Source organism: Amaranthus tricolor, chromosome 6 (assembly GCF_026212465.1).
Source record: "Amaranthus tricolor cultivar Red isolate AtriRed21 chromosome 6, ASM2621246v1, whole genome shotgun sequence".
In the NCBI taxonomy this organism is placed as follows: domain Eukaryota; kingdom Viridiplantae; phylum Streptophyta; class Magnoliopsida; order Caryophyllales; family Amaranthaceae; genus Amaranthus; species Amaranthus tricolor.
In genome coordinates this window covers 14,955,878-14,968,377 of record NC_080052.1, presented here as the reverse complement: position 1 = coordinate 14,968,377, position 12,500 = coordinate 14,955,878, and positions in this window count along the sequence as shown.

The following is a 12,500-nucleotide window of genomic DNA, read 5'->3' as shown; positions in this document are numbered from 1 at the left end:
TTGATTTTAAGGGTAAGATCAATTTGTCTTTAGGCCTTAAGTTTCCTTCTACATACTAGCAACAACAACAATTCACCCCCCCCCCCCCCCCCTCTTGTTGCTGTTCCCGTTCCTAATTGAGTCAACAATTGGTATCAGAGCTCTGTTCCCAGTATATCAGGAAACCCTGAGGGCAGAATCCTGGTGTTCCCGACTATGTCAATTATGAATGAGCGAATGGAAGAAGGGTATTCAACTCAAAGACCGCCAATGTTCGATGGAAATTCTATACATACTGGAAAAATAGGATGGAAATCTTCATCAAGGCTGAGAACTATCAAGTGTGGAGAGTCATCGAAATCGGAGATTTTGAGGTAACCATTACTTACTCCAACAATGAAGTAGTTCCCAAACCAATAACCGAATATGAAAAAGAAGATTTTCAAAAAATGGAATTAAACGCTCTTGCAATAAAATTACTTCATTGTGGGCTTGGACCAAACGAGCATAATAGAATAATGGGGTGCAAATCTGCTAAGCAAATTTGGGACCTGCTAGCTGTTACCCATGAGGGAACAAGTGAAGTCAAACGGTCCAAAATTGATTTGTTAATGTCTAAATACGAGAGATTTGTTATGGAGCCAAGAGAAAGCATCCAAGAGATGTTCACTAGGTTTACCAACATAACAAACGAACTTATTTCTCTTGGTAGAATAATTCCCACTGATGAATAAGTAAGGAAGATTCTTAGGAGCCTTCCTCAAGATGAGCGCTAGAGGGCCAAGGTTACTGCTATACAAGAGTCCAAAGATTTTACAAAGTTTAATCGAGAGGAGCTGGCTGGTTCCCTAATGACGCATGAATTACATTTGGGAACAGTCGACAGTTCCAGAAACAAGGGACTGGCCCTGGCAGTTGGGGAACAGGACGAGTCAGAATGCGATGAAGAAGAGGCTGCCTTACTGGTACGAAAATTCAAGAAGTTCTTCAGGAACAGCAGGTATACAAATCAAAGAAACAACAAAGAAAGAAGAACAAAAATCAATCTTGAATGCCACAAATGTGGAAGTACCGATCACTTCATCAAGGAATGCCCAATGTGGAAGAATGATAAGGGCAAGGGAAAGACAAGAGATTCAAGAAGACCGTTGAACAAAGAAAACTTTAACAAGACCGACTTTCGCAAGGCCATGGTTGCTGCATGGGGAGAAACTGAAAGTGAAAATGAAACTATTGTTCCCGAAGAACAGGAGACAGCTAACCTATGTCTCATGGCTACGCACGAAGGCAAGGAAAAGAAGATAAATAATTCTAATCCATTTTCTATCCATTCATCCAATTTAAGTAAAAATAAATTGATTGAGTTGCTAAAGGAGACACAAGCTAAACTTGAAAATTGCAATGTTAAGTGTCTCCAATTGGAAAAGGAACTCAAGGTAAGCAAAGACCATGTCTCCTATATAAACACCTTTAGATACGATGTCCAAAACAGATTTTTCGGTTTGTTGGATCAAAACATAATTCTAAAGGAAAATATGGAGAGAATTAAAAAGGAAAATGTTATTCTTAGTATTGAGTTGTCGCAATACAAATTATTAGGCTTGAATAAAGAATTGAATGATGCATCTACTAAAGATTTGTGCAACGATTTTCAAAATCTAAAGATGAATCTAGAATCCAACCGTATTAATGATGATAAGCTTGAATTAAACTCAAGAGAAAAAGGGAAAATCAAAATCACTCCCAAATGGATTCAAGATGCTAAAAGTAAAAATTCAAAAGGCCTAAATTATCTTAAGAGTAACAATAAGAAGAAAGCTTACATTGATCTTCCCAGTGACAGATTCTGTTCCTTCTGTGGAGGAACTGGTCATCTGAAAGACCAGTGCACCAAAAAGGAACAGTACACTGTCTCCAACAGAAACTATGTCGATAACATTAAGAATAAGAAAAATGATTCATGCAAAATCGACAAGGAACCCAAGAAAGTCTGGGTTCCTGTAACTAACCATTAATTTTTTTACAGGTCCAAGTGAGGGGGAACAGCTCATGGTATCTCGACAGTGGGTGTTCCAAACACATGACAGGTGACAAATCTAAGTTTCTCTCACTTGAAGCCTATGATGGTGGAACAGTAACCTTCGGTGACAATATGAAGGGTGAGATAATCGCCAAAGGAAAAGTTGGAAGGTCATGTTCCCATGCTATCGATAATGTATTTTTAGTCGAGAATTTGAAACAAAACTTACTTAGCATTTCTCAATTTTGCGATAAAGGTAACTCTGTGAATTTTACTTCTGAAAAGTGCATTATTTCTAGGAATGACACAGGAGACATCGTTCTTGAGGGAATCAGAAAAGGGAACACTTATGTAGTGGACCTGGACACTGTTCCCAAAACCAGTCTGACGTGTCTAAGCGTTATAGAAGACGACCCACTTCTTTGGCATAGGCGTCTAGGTCATGCTAGTTATACATTGAGTAATGCATTAAGATCAAAAGACGTAGTTAGAGGACTACTAGCTATAAAATTCCTTAAGGATGAAATTTGTGATCCTTGTGCCAAAGGAAAACAAGTTAGGTCATCTTTTAAACCAAAGAATGTTGTGACCACCACTAAACCACTTGAACTAATACACATGGATTTGTGTGGACCTATGAGAATACAAAGCCGTAGTGGTAAAAGATATGTGTTTGTTATTGTTGATGATTATAGTAGATTTACATGGACTTTATTTTTAGTTAGTAAAGATGAAGCTTTTAATGAGTTTGTTTCTTTCGCTAACAAAATACAAAAATCTACCAATAATCAAATTATTCACATAAGGTCAGATCATAGAAGAGAATTCGAAAATTCAAGTTTCATGAATTATTGCAATGAACATGGTCTAAGTCATAATTTTTCGGCACCACGCACACCACAACAAAATGGTGTAGTGGAAAGGAAAAATAGGACTTTAGAGGAAATGGCTAGAACCATGTTAATTGCTAGTGGTCTACCTAGAAATTTTTGGGCTGAAGCTGTTAATACTGCATGTTATATTTTGAATCGTGTATTAATAAGACCAATCACTTCAAAGACACCCTATGAATTGCTTAAAGGTGTTAAATCAAATATTTCCTATTTTCGTGTGTTTGGATGCAAATGTTTTGTTGATGTGAATGGAAAACGAAGTATAGGGAAGTTTGATGAAAGAAGTGATGAAGCAGTATTTCTTGGCTACTCATCATATAGTAAGGCTTACAGAGTTTATAACAAAAGAACAATGAGCGTGGAAGAATCCGTTCACATAATTTTCGATGAAACTAACTTTTTGTCTAGTGAACAGGATACAAATAATTTTAAGATAGGTCTTGCAAATCTAGAGAATGATGAAGAAGAAATGAAAATGCAAGATCAAGGAACAGCAGGTGAACATCTGATCCCAGAAGAGGCAGAAAGGAACGATCTTGATCAGGAACAGCCGGTACTTCAGAACCAAAAGACTGTTCCCAATACAGCTGTTTCCACAGACGAGCAAGTTGATCCAGTAGCTGAACAGAATGTAAATCAAGCTGATGAACCAGAACATGCTATTGTTCCCTCAAGAGAATTTCTGCCCAAACCTTGGAAATATCAAAGTTATCATCCTCTTGATCTGATTATAAGTGATATGAATAAGGGAACACAAACCAGATCCCAACTAAGAAACTTTTGTGCACATTTTGCGTTCCTATCATCACTTGAACCCAAAAATCACGAAGAAGCTCTAAAGGATTCCGAATGATAGTAGCCATGCAAGATGAATTAAATGAATTTGAAAGAAACAAAGTATGGCACTTGGAACCCAAACCAAAACACAAAAAGGTAATCGGCTTGAAATGGGTATTTCGGAACAAACTGGATGAGCATGGAATAATTGTAAGAAACAAAGCAAGGCTCGTGGTCAAAGGGGTATAATCAACAAGAAGGTATTGATTATACCGAGACATTTGCTCCGGTAGCAAGGTTAGAGGCTATTAGAATTTTAATCTCTTTTGCTGCATTTATGAACTTTAAATTATATCAAATGGATGTGAAATGTGCTTTCTTGAATGGTTTTCTTGATGAAGAAGTCTTTGTTGAACAACCTCCTGGCTTTGAAAATACCTCATGTCTTGATCATGTCTACAAGCTTGATAAAGCTCTCTATGGCTTGAAACAAGCTCCAAGGCAATGGTATGAAAGACTATTAAAGTTTTTGATCCAAAATGACTTTGTTAGAGGTAAAATTGATAAAACCTTATTCTTTAAGAATAAAGGTTCCGATATCTTAGTTGTTCAAATATATGTTGATGATATTATTTTTGGTGCCACAAATGAATTGCTATGTAAAGAATTTGCCAACCTTATGAGCACTGAATTTGAAATGAGCATGATGGGAGAATTAAATTTCTTTCTTGGTTTGCAAATTAAACAAACAGCTAATGGTATCTTTATTCACCAACAAAAATATATAAAAGAACTTCTCAAGAAATACTGCTTGAATAATGCTAAAACCAACCATACACCCATGGCTACTAATGTAAGATTAGATAAAGATACAAATGGAACAAATATTGATCAAACTATGTATAGAGGCATGATTGGATCTTTATTATATGTAACTGCTAGTAGACCCGATATTGCTTTCAGTGTTGGTTTATGTGCTAGATTTCAATCCAATCCTAAAGAATAACATCTCACTGCAGTAAAACGTATTTTAAGATATCTGAAGGGAACTGACGACTTATCCTTATTTTATCCTAAAAGTGATGTTTATGATTTGAAAGGTTTTAGTGATGCAGATTATGTAGGTGATCTAGTTAATAGAAAAAGTACATCAGGTATGGTACAATTTCTTGGCTCATGTTTAGTCTCATGGAGTTCCAAGAAACAAAACACTGTTGCATTATCTATTGCCAAAGCTGAATACGTAGCAGCAGCAGCTTGCTATTCCCAAATGCTTTGGATAAAGCAGCAGCTAAGAGATTTTGGTATTAAGTTTGAATGTGTTCCTATTTATTGTGATAATACCAGTGCCATATGCATATCTAAAGATCCAGTGCATCATTCAAGAGTAAAACACATACACATTAGGCATCATTTTCTTAAGGATAATGTTGAAAATAAAAATATTATTGTCAAGCATGTAAACACTAACGAGCAAATAGCTGATATCATGACTAAACCGCTTCCAAGGGAACAACATAAGAAAATGAGATTAGAACTTGGCATGATCAAGCTGCACTGAAGCGAGTGACATATGTGATCCTTAAAGACAGAATGAGAATTGAAAAGGTCGATCAACCACAAAATCTTGATTGAAAAATCGATTATCGAAAGGATCAGGTACGCACCATTTAAAAGTATATACTGTGAATGCTCATATGATTGCTTGTTTGATTTGATCAGATTATAGTAGCATAAAATTTCCATTTATTTTCATTCTCATAAAAAATTTCATAGTATTTAATATATATATTTACCCAGCAATTTCCATTAAAATAGCGGGAGTTAAATCATCATAGTTCTTCACTAAATTCGTCTGTTTCCATTTCACTTTCTGTGTCCATATACCTAAGTAAGAACAATGAAGCATTAAAATTCATTAAAGTAACCGTCACCTCATACTTATTAAAGCCACTCTCTCACGGCAAATCCATCATTTCATCTTCAATTTCACTCTCGAAACCGTCTTCAACTCACTGCATTTCAAAACCGCCTTCAATTGCATTTCATCATTCCATTCTTGCTTTCTCCTTTTCTTAATTCTTCAAATCACCATGAAAACTAAGAATCAAACACCAAAAATGAAGCAACCCAAACCTCTACAAATCATCCATCCAACACCTCTCATTACCGAAACTGGGTCCTCATCAAGAAAGAAACAGGAAACCCCGGTTGCCTCTGGAGTGCATGAAACCAAAAAGAGAAAGAGGTACTCTACAGTAAAGAAATCATCTTCAAAACAGGCAAAAGTTGTTGTTCCAGTTAGTGCTGAGGAGATATCCAAAGAAATGATTGTTGGTTTCGGGCTAGACAAACAATGGTATGAATCTAATTTCTTTCCTCAATTTCACGCCATTTTGCAAAATCAATTTTGGGAATCTTTAATGGCAGAACACTGTTGCAACCCAATGTACCCCAACTTGATGCGCGAGTTTGTTTCAAATTTTTCTTTTGACCATGGCGTTTGTACTAGTGTTGTTAAGGGGATTAAAATTGAATTTAATAGTTTGATTTTAGGAGGATGGTTAGGAGTTCCATCCACTGGATTTGATATATACGTTGTTGGGTCAAAAATAAATTTTTTTGGGATAAATGAGAAGGTAGTTTGGAAGTTTTTAGGGATAAAAGAAAAAAGAGGAAAGGTTAGTCACAATGTGCTACGTTAATATATTGTATGGCTAATAACATCAAGATTAATTTTCCTTCTTTGATGATTTGTCACTTGAATGATTGTATTTTTAAGGGTAATGTGTTAGGATATGGTGGATTGTTAACTTGGATATTTATGAAGTTGGGTGTTCCTCTTGATGGTCCAAATTATCCCATGGGTCCAAACAACAAAGTAGGTGTTAAGTGTTTGAATAACTTGCATCTAAGATTAAATGAAAATGGGACTCTTGAGAATGTTTTTGAACAATCTGAGGGCACTAATGAAGAAGAAAATGAAGAAAAAATTGAGGAGGAGGAAGTAAATAAGGAGGAAAATTCATGTAAGGGGGAAGTTGAGAAGGAACCTGTGGAGGATGCTGTGGAGGAAGAAGAAGAAAAAGATGAAGGGAGTTCTTTACCTGGTTCAAACCTTAGGAAGAGTCGTAGGCTAGCTTCCAAAGGAAAGAAACTTGTTGTTATTATTGATGATGACTCAACCTCTTATACAACAGCTGAACCAAGCCATCCTTCCTCACCTAAACCTGCCACACCGTCATTCCATAATTTTTCTTCACCACCACAATCACCAATTCTACCATCTTCACCACCACAGTCACCTATACCATCATCACCACCACCAGTACACACATCACCAAATCAAGGTTTAGGTGACACTATAGTTCCTACAGCCCCTCTATCCTCTATTCTCCTAAAACTTACAGAATTGCAGTCCAGCTTCCTTGTTTTTAAAGATGAAATTTGTGTTTCTATAGCCTTACTATCTGCTCAAATGGACCAAATGGAAGCGCGTTTGGGGGCCAAGCTCGACACAGTAGAGGTGGAGACAGAATATGTGGATGATGAAGCTCTTGCATCTTAATTTGTCCTGTTACTCATAATATTTTTCTTTTTGTTGCAATCATCACTATCATCAAACAATCTTTTCTCGTTTTTGAATTGTGCCAGCTGGGGTACTGTTTGTCTACTTCATACTATGAACTACATTTTCTTTTATGCTAATAACTATCTGTGATGATTGATCATAGCTGATCTTGTTTGCATTCATTGTTACCTGCTTTTTACTTTGTGCATCCTTATTCTCTCTTTGACTATGTCTATATGCTTAGTGCTGTGGTTTGATTGCTCCAATTCTTTTTGAATGATGTCAAAAGGGGGAATATTTGACACAAACTTAAATAATGCTTGAGTATGCTTAGCTCTGATAATATCTATTATGTTGGACTTTAGGATTAAGGTTATGCTTCATGATCTGATCTAAGGCTGTTTGGCTGTGTGCTGCTGATGATTGTTTATTGCTTGCTGATTTCGCTCTGATTGTCAAAATATAGCTTAGGTTCTGATTGTCAAAATATAGCTAATCTATTATGTTGCTCCAATTCTTTTTGAATGATGTCAAAAGGGGGAATATTTGACACAAACTTAAATAATGCTTGAGTATGCTTAGCTCTGATAATATCTATTATGTTGGACTTTAGGATTAAGGTTATGCTTCATGATCTGATCTAAGGCTGTTTGGCTGTGTGCTGCTGATGATTGTTTATTGCTTACTGATTTTGCTCTGATTGTCAAAATATAGCTTAGGTTCTGATTGTCAAAATATAGCTAATCTATTGTTAGTATATAGTTAGCACCTTTTGTTTATACATTGAAGCTCTGATTATGATTTGATTATACATGATGCTTGTTTTGAACTTGTTTTGGATGAATCTGTTCTGTTTTTAAGTTTTTTTAAGCTCTGATCATTTTACATCATTGTTTAATTTTTATGCTGAAATTGTATGAGTTTTTGTTATGTTTATTTTTAGAGTAATTTGATTCAAGATATGCTTGGGGAATTATATTTACTAAGTTAAGAAGAGTTGTTTTGATCTCTAACATGCTCTTCAACATTGGTGTACTCTATTGTGTTTAAGTTTGTTTAAAAGTTTGTCATCATCAAAAAGGGGGAATTTGTTGGACCTCTTGAGTTTTGATGATGACTACACTTAAGCAAATATGTGTTTAGAAATTGTGTGCAGGTTGATATCCGATTATAATTATGATCGTTGATAGTACCTATGGCTTTGTTCATGGGAATATACGTGTCAAAAGGATTCAAGAGATGTTAGAAGAGTTTATCACTTACGATGTTAAATGGAGACAGCAAGTCTACTGTTCCTAAGTTAGATGTTCTAGCAAAACTGGATTCTGGAAACAACGCACTGTTCCCTAACCAAAGTCAGCCTACGTTAACTAATAAATTCTGATTTTTATTTTTTAGTTAATGTATTTAAATTAATTTGTTACATTTATTTATTATAGTTAATTGGCAAAAAGATTTCTAAAAATTTCTTTTCGTATGAATTTCCAAATAAAGATCCTTTATTTTAGGATCTATATTTAGTAAATCTTGGATTTGCTAAATATAGAACTAGCTGTTATTGAATGGGTCTTAGCTATCATTCTTAACCGGTCTTTATACCTATAAGTTAGCAAATAACCATTCCTATTGAGTATAACCGTTTCTATTAATAGCAAAAACGTTCCAATAGTTAGTACCGGAACAGGAACTATTGCTGAGAAACTGCTGCTTAAAGGAACAGCGATTATTATTAGGAAACAGCGATTATTATTAGGGAACAGCAGTTACTGTTATTTTAACTGTATGTTTGATTTACTCAAGGCTTATGGAAATAACCATTTGGTAGTTTAATCCACATCATTCCCATGATCTTTTGACAGGGAATGATGGATTGGAATATTTTTCTATTTTTAGAGATTTTATTTTTTATAAATAGCTAATGAACTCGGCTGTTCCTCAGCGCATGCATTGAGAGCAAAAAAAAAACGTAAAAACTTTTTTTTAATGCGATTATTTTTGGAAATTCTACAAGAAATATTTTGCTTTTAAAATTTCCAATTAATTCATAATATTTTCTTGTGCAACTCATTGATTTATTTTAGAGAATTTCATTCCTTTTTGTAAGGGTTTTTGAGAGAACTTGTAATTAGACTCGGGTGAGTCTAAGGGGGAATTTAATAGCTTAGAGTGAAGCTATTGAGGAGTTTAGGTTTTTGTGAAGCTAAGTTTGTTGCTTTGAGTAAAGCAATTTGAGAGAGAAGAGTTGGCCTAGTAGATTCGCTTCGAGTGAAGTAAGGTGTTTATTGTAATTGTAACTAATTGCCTTAAACATAGTGGAGTTTTTAGAAATCCCGAGGGCTCGTGGTTTTTCCTTCTGTTTAAGCCCAGAAGGTTTCCACGTAAAAATTGTATGTCTCTTTTATTATTTTGCTCTAAGTTTAAGCTTTATTTAATTAATCAATTCCGCAAAAACAGAGCATAAACGCTTAAACTAGCAACAACAACAATTCACCCCCCCCCCCCCCCCCCCCCCCCCCCCCCCCTCTTGTTGCTGTTCCCGTTCCTAATTGAGTCAACATTGATGTTGGGCAAATGGGACCACCAAACACATATACGGGTTATAAAGAATGTGTAAGTGCTAACCCTAGATCTAAAACAAATAACTCAGCTGTTATTTCTACCCTAAACCTTACACCAATTGAGAGAGACCACATACAGCAAGAACTTTGTGATTTTGAGGATAGCAGTGATGATGATTACAGTTGTGGTGATGAGGATGAATATGAGGATGATTCTGATTTGTTTGCAGAAAATGTAGTTTATGGTCTCGATGATGTGTTTATAGGTGATGATGAAATTAGATTGTTAGTAGATAAGGAGGTTGATGAGGAAAACAATAGAGACATATACTTCAATGATGATGAACTGGAGTCTGATGATGATGATTTGGGTGCATTGAATGTTGATGAGGAAGGCATAGGCAGCTATCCTACATTCAATCCTGAGGTTGATTTTAAGGGTAAGATCAATTTGTCTTTAGGCCTTAAGTTTCCTTCTACATATGTCTTTAGAAAAGCATTAAGGTACCATGCTATTGAATGTGGTTACAATTATTATTACCTGCATAATGGTGGAAGTAGGATAAGTGTGTATTGCTACAATAGATGCGATTGCGTGAAATCGAAAGCTAGAATTGTGAACTGTGTTTGTGGAAAGGATAAGAAGTGTTATTTTAAGGTTCATGCTGTGAAGTTGAAAGATGAGGAGACACTTCAAATAAGGAGTTATTTTCCCGAGCACACTTGTGGTCACCAACACCAAAATAACAAAGTCACTGCTTTGTATTTAGCTGAGAAATACATACAGGATTGGAGGGAAAATCCAAATTGGGAATTAAAGGCATTTAAGAAACAGGGAGTTAGGTTGTGAAGTGAAGTACTCTAAGTGTTACATGGCTAAAAGAATTGCTAAGAAAATGATAGTTGGTGATGCTAGTTAAGAGTATACCACACCTCCAATCGTGAAAGGGGGTTTAACCCAGGAAGCACTGCAATCGTGAAAGGCATCGGAATAGACACACCTCCACCCTTGTTTCAAAGGATGTATATATGTTTTCCAGCATGTAAGGAGGGTTTTGTTGCTGGCTGTAGGCCTATTATAGGTGTTGATGGGGCACATTTAAAGGGACCTCTCCCTGGGGTGTTGCTGACTGCTGTAGATAAGGATGGGAATAATAACATCTTCCCTATTGCATGGGCTGTGGTCGAAACAGAAAACGTAGAAACTTGGACTTGGTTTCTAAATCTCCTCATAGAAGACCTTTAGTCGGTTAATCCATCAAGTAGCTATCACCAAAATGATTGAAAGTTCAAAGGAAATATATGGTTTGAGGGTAATCCTACTGGATGTGTCTGAGTTTGAGGTGGATGATGATCAACAATCTTACGTTGTAAACTTGACCAATAAGACTTGCCTTTGTGGAAGTTGGAATCTTCTTAGTATCCCTTGTAAACATGCAATGGCTTGTATTGTTATCAGAAAGTTAGATCCTAGTGAATTTGTCCATGAGGCGTATCTTGTAGAAACGTATGCAAAGACGTATGCTCCAAAGTTTTACGGTATACCATGATACAAAATGTGGCCGACAACCACTTTAGCCAAACCTCTACCTCCACCATTTCGAAAGATGTCTGGAAGGCCTAAAATGAGGAAAAGAAAAAAAGAAACTGATGAAGGTAAAGGATGTAGGAAGCTTGTAAGTGCTGTTCGAGAATTCAAGCAAGGGAGATGTGGTAATTGTGGTGACTTAGGTCACTACAAAAAAGGATGCAAGAATCCAGCCAAACCACAACCAACAAAGATGAAGTCAAAGGGTGGAAGGCCTAAAATGGGAACTTCTTGTACTCAATAGTCAACACCAAATGATGTTCCTTGCTCAAGTAGTCAACAAACGCAAAGTGCAACAACAGCATCTACTTCATGTATAGTGGATCAACAAAGTCAAATATAGAGTTGTATAAGTAAATTGAAGTTGATTGTAATGTGCTGAATTAATGTAAGACATATATTGTGTACTGTGTTGAACAACATGTAAGAAAATCAATATTTGAATTGAGAATGTACTTTGTTTCATTGACTTACTATCTTGAATTAAGTAAATTTGTTAATTACAGTAACCTCACTGTGTTTTGAGAAGTAGTCACTATGTGCATCATTCTTCATATGGCTACTGAATGTAAGCATGTAATAGCTGTGCTGAACTGAGAGTGTACTCTGTTGTTTAAGATCAATGTTCAGATGGTTACTGAACTTGATTAGTTCTGAGTATGTGCTGAAGTTGATTCATTAAGTGCATTGTGTTGTGCAGCATGTAATAGCAAATTCATTGAGTATGTAAGCAAATGAGCCATCTGATTTCCAACACCAACATAAAACAAAAGAATTCAGTTACTGTCAATTAAGTGCAGCAAATTTAGTCACTTTGAATAATTCAGTTACTGTGATGAATTGTGTACATCTTCATTGTGTACATAAAACAAAAGAAGGCAGTAACTTATGCAGCAGTAGTATTGAGTCAGTGCAGGAGCATTCTTGAAAAAGAAAGTTGAACTAGTGCTGAAACAAATCAGTGCTTTGAAAACAAATCAGTGTTCCAGGCAGACACAACACAGCAAACACAACATACATTACATAAACAAATCAAATGGATATTATAGAGCAAACACAGCCATCTGATTTCCATACATAAATAGAAAGCAAAGACAAGTGTATTTACAATACC